The sequence below is a fragment of the Macaca nemestrina genome, chromosome 17 (assembly GCF_043159975.1).
Source record: "Macaca nemestrina isolate mMacNem1 chromosome 17, mMacNem.hap1, whole genome shotgun sequence".
NCBI classification, from domain to species: Eukaryota; Metazoa; Chordata; class Mammalia; order Primates; family Cercopithecidae; genus Macaca; species Macaca nemestrina.
Window position 1 is genome coordinate 24,154,050 of NC_092141.1, and position 12,334 is coordinate 24,166,383.

Consider the following 12,334-nt stretch of genomic DNA (forward strand, 5'->3'; position numbering starts at 1 on the left):
GACGCGCTGCTGTCTCAGTTGCCACCACCACCAACAGCAGCGAGTCGAGCTGCTATGCTCCAGCCTCCAGCAAACGACCGGTAATTACCCACTCCCGATACTCTAAGCCAGGCACTAAGCAGCTCTACGGGAAAGTATGGGAACCTGGAAGGCCCTCACTTCCCTTCAGCATCGTGCATATACTGAGCTTATATACATGAGGATTCCTGGATGGCGTGTTCTGATTGGACATGAAAAAACCTCCAGGGTTACTCGGATTGGACTTTATTATCATGTTCTTATTGGGTGAGAGCAAGTCTTAAGACAACCAGTCACAGCATGAAAATAAAGTCCAATGAGAGTAGGCCTGGAGGCTTTTCTCCCATCCAATCAGACCATGTAGTCCAGGAACTGCGTGTGGTGTAACATTAGTATATAAAGCATGCTGAGGCAGCGTTAGGCCATTTCAGGCTGTTCGGTGTTGGCGGCGAGTCCCTGGCTTAGGGAACTAGGAGGAGGGGCCAACGCTTCTGCCAACTGGAGCTGGGGCTGTGGTTGGTGGCGGCGACAGAGCGGTTGGAGGGCAGCCAGCAGCAGGAGCTTTTCCTGCCGGGCGGGAAGACGAGTAGAAAGGAGAGGCACTGACGCATGCTGGAGGCTGCGCCGCCACCGCGGCTCGCCTCGCTGCGGTTGGTGGTGACTTCGGACCTTGCAGCTCGGCCAGAGTGGTAGAAATGTCATGGGGTAGGTGAGTTATCCGGTGCCGCACTGTCCACCTCTGGGGGCAGGGGTTGGATGCCCTATTGGGGCTCATTGCCGGAAGCTGCATTGCCTGTGGCAGGGGACTGGTTGGGGGCACTCTCTGGGGTTGCATTGCTGGTGGTGGGGTGGGTTGGCTGGCTGTCAGGGGCCACATTGCCCACGGTGTGGCGGAGGTGCTCGGGGGAGGTGAGTTGTGTACCCTAACGTGTACTGCCAGTGGCTGGGGACGGGTTGGGGCGCTATTTTTTGCTGTACCGCCCGCGACAGGGGGCGGGTTGGGTGGTTATCTGGAGGTGCAATGTTGGCAGTGGGGGGTGGTTTAGGGGCATTGTCAGGTGCTGCTCTGTCCTTACTTGCGGTGAGCTATCAGGAGCTGCACTGCCCATGGCGGAGTGGGGTGGTATTGGGGCACTATCTATGCAGCAACACCCATGGCTGGGTCAGATTGTGGGCACTATCGGGTGTTTTGGGGGTATATCGGGGTTACATTGCCTGCAGTTGGCACGGGATGTGTTGGGTGTGTTTTATCTGGGGGCTTCACTGCCAGCAGCAGGGGGCAGATTAGGGATGCTATCAGAAGTTACACTGCCAGCGGTGTTCGTGGGCTGTGGAGGTGGCAGTGACAGTGTCAGCAGTGGCCTCATTTTTCTTTGCGGTGACCATTCTCCTCTTGCTGGACTCTGAACTCTAGAATGTGATCTCCTCCTGTTCCTGCAGTCTTGAGCAGGGTAGGGCTTCCACACCTGTCATGGTTCCCTAGGCCATGCCCCCAGGCTCTGTGTTGCAGAGACCACCGGGTAGGGATTAGTAGGTATCATGGGGAACTGTGGGGGCGGGGCACTGTAGGTGGAGGTGTCAGGAACGGGAACCAGCACTTGGGTGGGGAGGGCTAGTTGGGTCTGAGTTTCTCCCACTCCTGCTTCGCAAGGAGCGCAGGCTGGTGGGTCCAGCAATTTCTGTCCAGCTGCACTTGGCCAGGGGCCGGTTTCAGCAAAGGCACTCACACCCACCCCAGGCCCCAGTTCCTGGCCAGCTTTTGCCAGAAGGATAGGCTGGACTTTGGAGGATGGGTGTGAGTGCCTTCACTGAAACTGGTCCCTGCCACCCAGTTGCCAGCATGACAAGGTGAGGCTCTAACACTACCATTCCCTGTGTCCCATTCTAGGCTTTTCTGGCTTTGCCTGCCCAGCTGCTGCAAGCCAGGCGGGAGGAGGAGGAGAAGTCACCTGTGCTACGCTGGAGCCTTTCCTATATCGTGGCTCTGCAGATCACCTCATGCGCGGTTGGTGGCAGCGACAGACTGCAACTCGACTGGAGTGGTAGGAGGATGCCCGCGGGGGCAAAGTGTTAGGAACCTTGTAGGGTGGGCTGCTGCATTGAGGGTGACAGTGGTTGTATTGGCTTCGGTGCTAGTGGTGGTAGCAGCAGCAAGTCTGGGAGCCGGGAAGGGGGAGTAGGAGTGCTGCAGGGCCCAGCCCGACCTGGGGTGGGGAGGAACCTGCGGGTGATGTACCGGTGGCCTTGGTGGCAGTGGTGGAGGTGCACCTAGGGAAAGGAGGAGTTCTCCCCCTTCTCCTGCAATCTCTGGAGAGTGCCCTCCTCCTGCTGGTGACTGAGCTAGGCAAGTGGCAGCATTATCTCATTCTTAACAAAATTTAGGGTGTGACTATTTGTGTATCTTTTTTGCTTCTTTTTTGTTGTGATAGTCTTGGACATTTTCCTGAATTGCAGAGGGGATAAAAGGTTTCATAATAGGCCTTCTGATTCCCACACCTGTTCTTTTTTCTTCTAGCCTGTGTTTTCTTCTTTTCATCTTGTTCCTCTTCATTTTCTTTTGCTGCTGCTTCTATTTCATGTTTCTATTCTTGTTTCTTCTTCTCTGTTTTCTTTATGCCCAGCAATGGCCATAACAAACGACAAACCAAAACTGAGTTAAAAAGAAACTAGTTGTCACTGTGTTGTATTTTTGAAATAAATGGTCCCTTACTGTGTTCTAGAGATTAGGAAAAAAAACTGTGTTGTATAATTAGTTACTTGAATACCTATGCTTTCATGATTGTGTTAACCCACTTATGTCTAGTGTTCCATCATTGGAATGGTAAGCATGAGGGAGTTACTTATATCCTACTGCTCAAGGTCATCGACAAAGTCTGATTTTTCACTCATGCAAAAATTCAAAAAATTGCAACCTCTGGCATAAATGGGCTAATGTGTTGTAAGTAGGTATTCAAGGTATCAAAAAACGAAGCATCACATAAAATATTGGTAGTAAAGAGCCATTTCATCTCTCTCACATAGTTGTCTGGAGCTTTGCAAGAGTCACAGGACTAGTAAGTGCTAATTTATGAGATTATTACGTGAACTGTATTCACTTTATTTTATTTCTCTGCCACCATTTTCTTTTCTTTTTTTTCTTTTTCTTTTCCTTTCTTTTCTTTCCTTTTCCTTTTTCCTTTCCTTTCCTTTCATTTCCTTTCCTTTCTTTTCTTTCCTTTTCTTCTTGTTTTTTTTGATGGAGTTTCACTCTTGTCGCCCAGGCTGGAGTGCAATGGGGTGATCTTGGCTCACTGCAATCTCCGCCTCCTGAGTTGAAGAGATTCTCCTGCCTCAGCCTACCGAGTAGCTGGGATTATAGGCATGCGCTACCGTGCCTGGCTAATTTTGTATTTTTAGTAGAGAACAGGTTTCTCCATGTTGGCCAGGTGGGTCTTGAACTCCCGACCTCAGGTGATCCACCTGCCTTAGTCTCCCAAAGTGCTGGGATTACAGGTGTGAGGCACCACGCCCAGCTCTCTGCCACCATTTTCAAGAGTATTGTCAGCCACATGGGCAAACCTGATTCATCCCCACCTCTTTGCAAGAGAAAAAGGAATGTGGGGGAATCATGTGTAGTATTTGTTGTTGTTGTTGTTTTTGAGACAAAGTCTCACTCTTGTCCCCCAGGCTGGAGTATGATGGCGCAATCTCGGCTCACTGCAACCCCTGTCTCCTGGGTTCAAGCAGTATCTTGCCTTGGTCCCCCGAGTAGCTGGGATTACAGGAACCTGCCATCATGCCTGGTTAATTTTTGTATTTTCAGTAGAGACAGGGTTTCACTATGTTGGCCAGGCTGGTCTAGAACACCTGACCTCAGGTGATCCACCCACCTCGGCCTTCCAAAGTGCTGAGATTACAGCTGTGAGCCACCATGCCCGGCCATGTATAATGTTTTAAGGCAAAGATTCACAACCCAAAACAAGACTTTATTAACTTTTGCCTCTAAGTAGTTGCAGTGTTGAGCCCTCTTTTATTCCTAGTATTACTACTTTTGGTGTGAACTTTATATATTTATTTATTTTTTTACTGATTCTTTTAGAAGCATTTTTTCATATATTTGTTGGCCATTTTTTATATCTTCTTTGAGAATTGTCCTTAGACCATTATTTGAATGCTTTGTTTTTTTCTTTTTTTTTCCCCCGCCTGCTAATTTGTCTGAGTTGTGCATTCTGGATATTAGTCCGTTGTCAGATGTATAGATTGTGAAGATTTTCTCCATTCCGTGGGTTGTCTGTTTACTCTGCTAATTGTTTCTTCTGCTGTGCAGAAACTTTTTGGTTTAATTCTCACCTCTTTATCTTCATTTTGTTGTTGTCGCACTTGCTTTTGGGTTCTTGGTCATGAAGTCTTTGCCTAAGCCAATGCCTAGAAGGGTTTTTCCAGTGTTATCTTCTGGAATTTTTATGGTTTCAGGTCTCAGGTTTAAGTTGATTTTTGTATAAGGTAAGAGATAAGGATCCAGTTTCATTTTTTGGCAGTGGCTTGCCTATTATCCCAGCATATGTTGAATAGGGTGTCCTTTCCCCACTTTGTTTTTGTGTGCTTTGTCAAAGACCAGTTGGCTGTAAGTATTTGAATTTATTTCTGGGTTCTCTATTCTGTTCCATTGGTTTACATGCCTATTTTTATACCAGTACCATGCTGTTCCGCTGACTATGGCCTTGTAGTATAGATTTTGAAGTTAGGTAACGTAATGCCTCCAGATTTGTTCTTTCTGTTTAGTCTTGCTTTGGCTATGTGGGCTCTTTATTGGGTCCATATGAATTTTTGAATTATCCTTTCTAGTTCTGTGAAGAATGATGGTGATATTTTGACGGGAATTGCTTTGAATTTGTAAATTGCTTTTGGCATTATGGTCATTTTTACAATATTGATTTTACCCATCCATGAGCATGAGCATGAGCATGAGGTGTGTTTCCATTTGTTTGTGTCATCTGTGATTTCTTTCAGCAGTGTTTTTTAGTTTTCCTTGTACAGCTTTTTTACCTTCTGGTTAGTTATATTCCTGAGTATTATATTTCTTTATTTGCAGCTATTGTAAAAAGGGTTGAATTCTTGATCTGATTCTCAGCTTGCATGTTGTTGGTGTACGTGTTGTTGGTGTATAGCAGAGCCACTTATTGGGGTACATTAATTTTGTATCCTGAAAATTTGCTGAAATTATCATTTTAGGAGCTTTTTGGAGGAGTGTTTAGGGTTTTCCAGGTATACGATCATATCATCAGCAAACAGCAACAGTTTGACTTCCTCTTTACCAATCTGGATGCCCTTTATTTCCCTTTATTTCTTTTACTTGTTTGATTGCTCTGGTTAAGACTGTCAGTGCTCTGTTGAATAGAAATGGTGAGAGTGGGCATCCTTGTCTTGTTCCAGTTCTCAGAGGAAATGCTTTCAATTTTTCCGTTTAGTATTAATGTTGGCTGTGGGTTTGCCATAGATGGCTTTTATTACCATAAGGCATGCCCCTTCTATGCATATTTTGCTGAGGGCTTTTATCATAAAGGGATGCTGGATTTTGTCAGATGCCTTTTGTGTGTCTACCAAGATGACCATGTGATTTTGCTTTTAATTCTGTTTATGTGGTGTATTACATTTATTGACTTGTCTATGTTAAACCAGAAGAGCTCGTGTGTTCTCAGGAGCTACCACGTGCCATGGCCCCTTTGGGACAACTTCGAGGCTGCATCCTGGGGAAGAAGAAGGCCTCCTATCCCTGGTGCTGACTGCTGAGGACAACTTCGATGTGATTTCTCCACAGCCCAGCTTCTTTGGGGCATTTTTCCTTCATGGTGAGTACAGAAGATTTCATTTTCTGGAATGTTCTGTGTATTCCTGCTAGGTTCCCACTCTTTTTCTTTTTTCTCTCTTGCCATCTTAGTATTGATTTTACAGTAGTACTCATTCCTTAAGGGCTTTTGAGGTTGGAAAGTGTAGGAGACTTTAGGGCTGTTTCTGAGAGAAACTCCCCATGTAGTTGGAGAGAGAGGAAGGCTCTGGCTGTGGGAGGAAGGGGAAGCCCGGCCTGGGTCAGGCCCCAGTTTGGCTGTCTTGCATCCAAGCCTTAGATGGAAGGAAAGGATCCAACTTAACCTGCAGAGTTTGGTGATTTTTTAATTGTTTTTTTTTTTGTTTTGTTTTGGAGATGGGGTCTGGCCCTGTTGCGCAGGCTACAGTGCAGTGCAGATCTCAGCTCACTGCAAACCCCATTTTCTGGGCTCAAGGGATTCTCCAGCTACAGCCTCCACAGTAGCTGAGCCTGTGCCACCATGTCCAGCTATTTTTAAAAAAATATTTTTGGTAGAGACGGAGTTTTGCCATGTTGCCCAGGCTCATCTCGAACTCCTGAGCTCAAAGCAATCCTCCTGCCTCAGCTTCCCAAAGTGCTGGGATTATAGGTGTGAACCAGTGTGCTTGGTCTGCTGAATGTTTAAATCTCTGTCCCTGCTGTCAGGACATAGGGGTCACTTTTCTCCACTCCATGCAAGCGCCTGCCTAATTCTCTCCCTCTACTCATGGCCACCTGACCTGGGGAAGGGAGTTTTGGGTGGATCATTTGTTTTTTTCTTGCTACCTAGTCCTGTTAATATATGGCATATTCTCCATAACAATCCCTTAGCCAATATGTGATTCATCAAAACCTTGTCCCAGCCTTTCTCTTTGGGTTCATTGTTTCCTTTCTTTTGCAAAAATTTTTCACTTTGATTTAGCCATTCTTTTTTTTATCGCCACGCATGATGACTCATGCCTGTAATCCAAGCACTTTGGGAGGCCGAGATGGGCAGCTCATTTGAGCCAAAGAATTTGAGACCAGCCTAGGCAACATGGCAAAACTTTATCTGTATAAAAAAAATTCAAAAAATTAGCCAGGCGTGGTGGTGTGTGCCCTGTAGTTCCAACTATTCAGGAGGAAGAGGTGGGAGGATCACTTGTGCTGGGGAGGTCAAGACTGCAGCGAGTCATGATCATGCCACCGCACTCCAGCCTGAGTGACAGAGTCCCTGTAGTTATCACTTCTATGATTCTCTCAAAATTTTTAACAATCTTTTTGAGACAGAGTCTCTTTCTCTTACCCAGGCTGGAGCATAGTGGCATATCAGGGATTGTGAGTCCTCCAACTTAGTTTCTATTTGTCAGGATTCCTTAGACATTCAGGGCCGTTTGTGTTTCCATGTGAACGTTAGCATTGTGTATTCACGTTACATTTCTGTGCATAGTAAAGTATATAATTAAGAGAGTATGCTGGGACTGTTTTTCCTCTGGGACATTTTGATGCATGTATAGTTTTAGTAATGATCAAATCGGGGTACTTATCATATTTGTTCCTTCATACAGGTATTATTGTTCTTTTGTGAGAACATTGAAATTGCTCCCTTCCAGGTTTTTTGAAAAATACAGTATTTTGTTAAACAGAAACACCAAGCTGTGGTATAGAGCACAAACAAGAATGTATTTGTCCCAACTAACTGCAACTTTGTTTCCATAACCAATCCTTCCATCCTCTCCTTCCCCTCTGCTTGGAAAACCACTACTGTACTTTCTGCTTAGTGAAGGCAAAGTTTTTTGGATTTGATATAAGTGAGATGAATCTGTCTTTATCTTTCTATGCCTAGCTTATTTTATGTAACATATTTTCCAGGTTCATCCATGTGACTCCAAATGAAAATTACGTTACTTTGTTACGGATGAAGAGTATTGCGTTGTGCAGATATACTGCAGTTTCTTCATCCCTTCATCTGTGGGTGGACAGGTAGGTTGATTCCATATCTTCTGTATTGTGAATAGTGCTCCATGAAACATGGGAAGTCAGATAACTCCTTAAGGTACTGGTTTCCTTTGCTTTAAATGCATATACACAGTGTAAGGAACATCCCAACATTTTTTCACAGTATATTCACTAATTTACATTGGCATGAATAGTGTATAAGAGTTTCCCTTTCTGTAAGCCTACACTTGCTTTTACCTTCCAAAGTTTTTATTGCTTTTTTCTGGTAATGTTCATTCTCAGTGGAGTTTAATGGTATCTGATATCAGAGTGTGATTCTGACTTACATGTTTGGAGTGACTAGTTATGTGGAGAATCTTTAGTTTCACCTGTGAATCAGTTTCACGTCCTGTGCAGAAGAGGTTGTGCAGGTCCTTTGCATATTTTTAGCTTGTCTATTTATTTAATCTTTTCCCCACTTAGTAGCTATAGTGCTTGAATATGTTCGATAACAACTCTTCCAAAATTATGATTTTCCTTAATTTTACCCCAATCATCCTTTCCGCCAGGGTAAGATGCTTTCTCTTTGGGTTCGTTGTTTTCTCCCCCATGCAGAAGCTCGGAAGTGTTTGTCTCACAAGTTTATATTTGCTTTTGTCAGCAGGAATTTCTGTGTCCCATCAGAGAGAAAAAAAAGGGATCACAAAGTCATTGTGTTGTCTATAGATACTTTCCCCATGAGACTATATGGAATCTGATTTTCTGTTCTTGCCTTAGTTTGCTTAGCATAGTTGCCTGCAGCTCCATCCTTGTTGCTGCCAAGGGCATGAATTTTATTTTATCTTTTTTGACTGTATGGGATGTTGTGGCATCTATGTACAACACTTTTAAAACATTGAATCAACTTAAGGGGAACATAGGTCGATTTTATTTTATATTTCCATGTGAATAGCACTTCCAGGAACATACCGGCCTGTGTCATTTTGAAAGAAGGATTTATGATTTATTTTTCTGTGTGTTGATACCCAGTTATGTAATTGCTCATTTGGATGGTGGTTCTAAGTTCTTTGAGGAGTTGCCAAACCACTTCTCATAGTGTGAGAACTAGTTTTTATTCCCACCAGGAGTGTAGCAGTGTTTTCTTTCCTCCTCTGCCTTGCCAGCATGTTAATGCTTGGACTTAGGACAAATGGTCATCCTGATCGGCATGAGATGGTATCTCAGTGTGTGTGTGAGTGGCATTTCTCCCATGATGAGTGATGTTGAGGTTTTATTCTTGTCTGTTAGTCACTTGTACATCTTCTTTTGACAACTGTGTGTTTATATTGTCTACTCATTGTTTGAATGGTTTGTTTTTCTATCTCCTGGTTTTTTTAAGGTCATGTTAAAGTTTGGCTTATTAGATCTGGGTCAGAAGCATAGTTTGGGAATATTTTCTCCCATCCTGTAGACTCTGTATTTACCATGCTTGTGATTTATTTTGCTATCTGGCAGTGTTTCAGTTTCTCATGCCCAACTGTCCATTGTGGCTTTTCTTGCTGTTACTTCTTATCTAAATGCTTTTCAAAGCCCGTATTAAGAAAGGTATGTCTTAGGGTTTCTTGTAGGACTTTTATAGTTTGAGGTCTTCTACTGAAATCTTTCATTCACTTTGGATTACTTTTTGCATCTGATGAGAGTTAAGCCTCCAGTGTTGTTCCATCTGCATGTGGCTAGCCACCTACCCCAGTGCCCTTCATTGCATAGTGAGCCTTTTGTCCATCTGACCTTTGGTGTTTCAAAGGTCAAATGGTTGTAGGTATGTCAGGTTACTTCAGGGTTCCCTATTCTGTGTAGGCAGAAGTGGGTCTGTAGCTCTTCCATGAAATTTGAAATCGGAGAGTGCGTTCCATCCAATGTAGTTTGGATCTCCCAGCCTGGCTTTGGAGTTTAAGGGCCTCTTGTGGTCCCATGGTAATTTTAGCATTGTTTCTCTACATTGCTTTCAAAAATCAGAATTAGCCCTGTCCTTAAGATGTACAACTAGATGGTAGAGTGGGACATTTGGGTCCATGTATACATCACATAGTGATGAAATCAGGATATTTAGCATTGTTTTTTGCCTTGTAGAGTTTTCATATCTTTGAGGAGAGTGAGAACCTTCCTTTCTGGTTGTCTTGAAAACTACCCTTTGGTAAAGTTTTCCCTAGTTATCCTGCTGAGGAATAGAACGGCAAGTTTCATTCCTCTTATGCAATGTGTCTTTGTACCTGTTTCCTATGCCCACCCATGCCCAGCCTTCAGTTCTAACCCTGGCAAGCACTATGGTGCTTTGTAGGTTTGTGTGAGATAGTTTCCTAGATTCCTCATGATTGAGGTGATGCGAGGTTTGTCTTTCTCTGCCTAGTGTGTTTTATTTACCATAATGTCCTCCAGGTTACATCATGTTGCCACAGATGACCTGATATCAGTACCCATGTCTGGCTGAAGAGTATCTGGTTGTGACTGGATACTGCAGTTTCTGGATCTCATCCTCTGCGGGTGGACAAGTAGGTTGATTCCTTATCTTGGCTATTGTGACTGGTGCCATAGTCAGCATGGGAAGGCAGATATGTCTTTCCTGTACTGATTTCGTATGTTTCCAATAGTAGCACAGCTCAATGAAATGGTAGGTGTGTTTTTAGTTTTCAGAGGAACATCCAAGTGGCCTCTGTAGCATACATACTAATTTACCTTGTCAACAGTTGTGGATAAGACAGCTCTCCTCTCTGGAAATTTACAGCAGCATTTGTGGTTTCCCTTCTTTTAAGATATGTGAAGGTCTTTGTAATACTCATTTCACCAAGAGGGACGCGGTATCTGAGTCTTGTTCTGATTTTCATTTTTGCCGTGATTAGTGATGTTAACCAGGTGTTAACAAGCATACTTGTTTTCAGTTTTATGTGTTCTTTGCAGAAAAGCCTCTGGTTTATAAGTTTGGGTTTGGTAATTAATTTCTTTTTTCTGGTGTTTTTTGCTAGTTAGTAACGTTAGTTACTTATACCTTTTCCAAAAAATGCCTCATCACCTGTGTTTCTCTCCAGACACTTCTTATCATCCTTTGTATGTTTCTTTTCATTCATTGTTTTCATTCTTTCTTGCCCATAAGCCGTGTAGTCAGATGCAGTTTCAGGTGTGTGTAGTGTTCTGGTTTTCCATTAACGTTGGTAACAGATGAAGTAAAAGAAATTCATTAGCATATCAATCTGTTGTCAGTGAGTTTGGGTTGTTGGTTGGTTGTATTTTTTTCTGTCCTCTTTATTTTTTTGTTTTCCTCTTGGCAAACCGTGAGCATAGATCCAAGTCGGCCCTGGTATCTGCACACTGTATGTTTTCTTCTTAGAGAGTGACTTTTTCAAGTTCTGGGTATAGGTCTTTCATTCATGTTGAATGAATTATTGTGAATTTCACACAATAAAGACTGTATGTTGTTATTTTCCTAGGGATATCCTGTTCCCCAAACGCTGTATTGGACAGACTGTCACTTCCCAGGGTGACTTTTGTGGTTCTTTTCAAACATGTGCTTACTCTTTGTTGTGAAAGGAAAATATCTTGGTCCTCCAAAATCACTAAGGAAAACTCAGGCTGGAAATTGCTTAGGGCCAACCCACCTCCCATTCTATTCAAAGTCACCCTTCTGGTCACTGAGATAGTTGCATATCTGATTGCCTCCTTTGGAGAAGCTAACCAGAAACTCAAAATAATGTAATTATTTGTGTATCACTTTTCCATGACCTTGGAGCTCCCTCCCTGCTTCCGGTCTTGCTGCCTTTGCTTAAAGTTGTTCAGCTTTTCCAGACTGAACCTGTGTACTTCTTAATGTATATTGATTGAAGTCTCATGTCTCCCTAAAATGTTTAAACCTGGCTGTGCCCTGACCACCTTGGTGTACACATGTCAGGAGTTTCTGGGGCTTCGTAATGAGTGTGTCCTCAACCTTGGCCATAAACTGTCTAAATTAACTGAAACCTGTTTCATATTTTCTGAGTTCTCCTTTTGGTAACCACGGGGGGATTCTGAGTGGAGATGCCCTGAGCTTTGACAAATTTCTATCATTGCTTGGTACCAGCGTGAGCTAACTTTATGGCTCAAACCAATAGAACAATTTGCTGAAGTCTGAGAGCACCCCCTCCAGAGAATCCGTGATCTCCAAAAATTTGGCCAAGATCTAAAGTTTATTTTGCTGTACAACTCCTCGGTTTTTGGAGTTTTACTTGCGTCCAATGAGAAGACAAGTTTTCGTACCTCCGTGATGATGGAAGGCAGGTGACTCCTGTACGGAGTTTGAGCTCACTTCTTCCAACAGGCAAATTCGTTTTTGTTTGTTTCTTTGTTTGTTTTTTCCCTGCTTCTGGGATGGTAGAGAGCAGTCTACAGCCTGAGACCCATGACAAGGTAAGAAACTGGTTTTGGATTCTGTCTTGCAAATTGCATTTGAAGAATAAAGTTAACATTTAACATCCAGCTGGTGTTAATTTCTGCTTACACTTAGAGTCCTCAGAAATCATATAATTTGTGTGATCGTTGTTAGTTTAGCAGAATTTTGTCCTAGCTGAA

General features: G+C 43.6%; 1 long non-coding RNA gene across 1 annotated transcript; it reads left to right on the forward strand.

Annotated features, from left to right (window-relative positions):
* The first annotated feature begins 1,999 nt into the window (after positions 1–1,999).
* Positions 2,000–7,805, forward strand: LOC139359342 (uncharacterized). Its single transcript, XR_011615263.1, has 3 exons — positions 2,000–2,060; positions 5,697–5,846; positions 7,694–7,805. It is a non-coding gene; the product is annotated as an uncharacterized lncRNA (long non-coding RNA).
* The last annotated feature ends 4,529 nt before the right edge of the window (positions 7,806–12,334 follow it).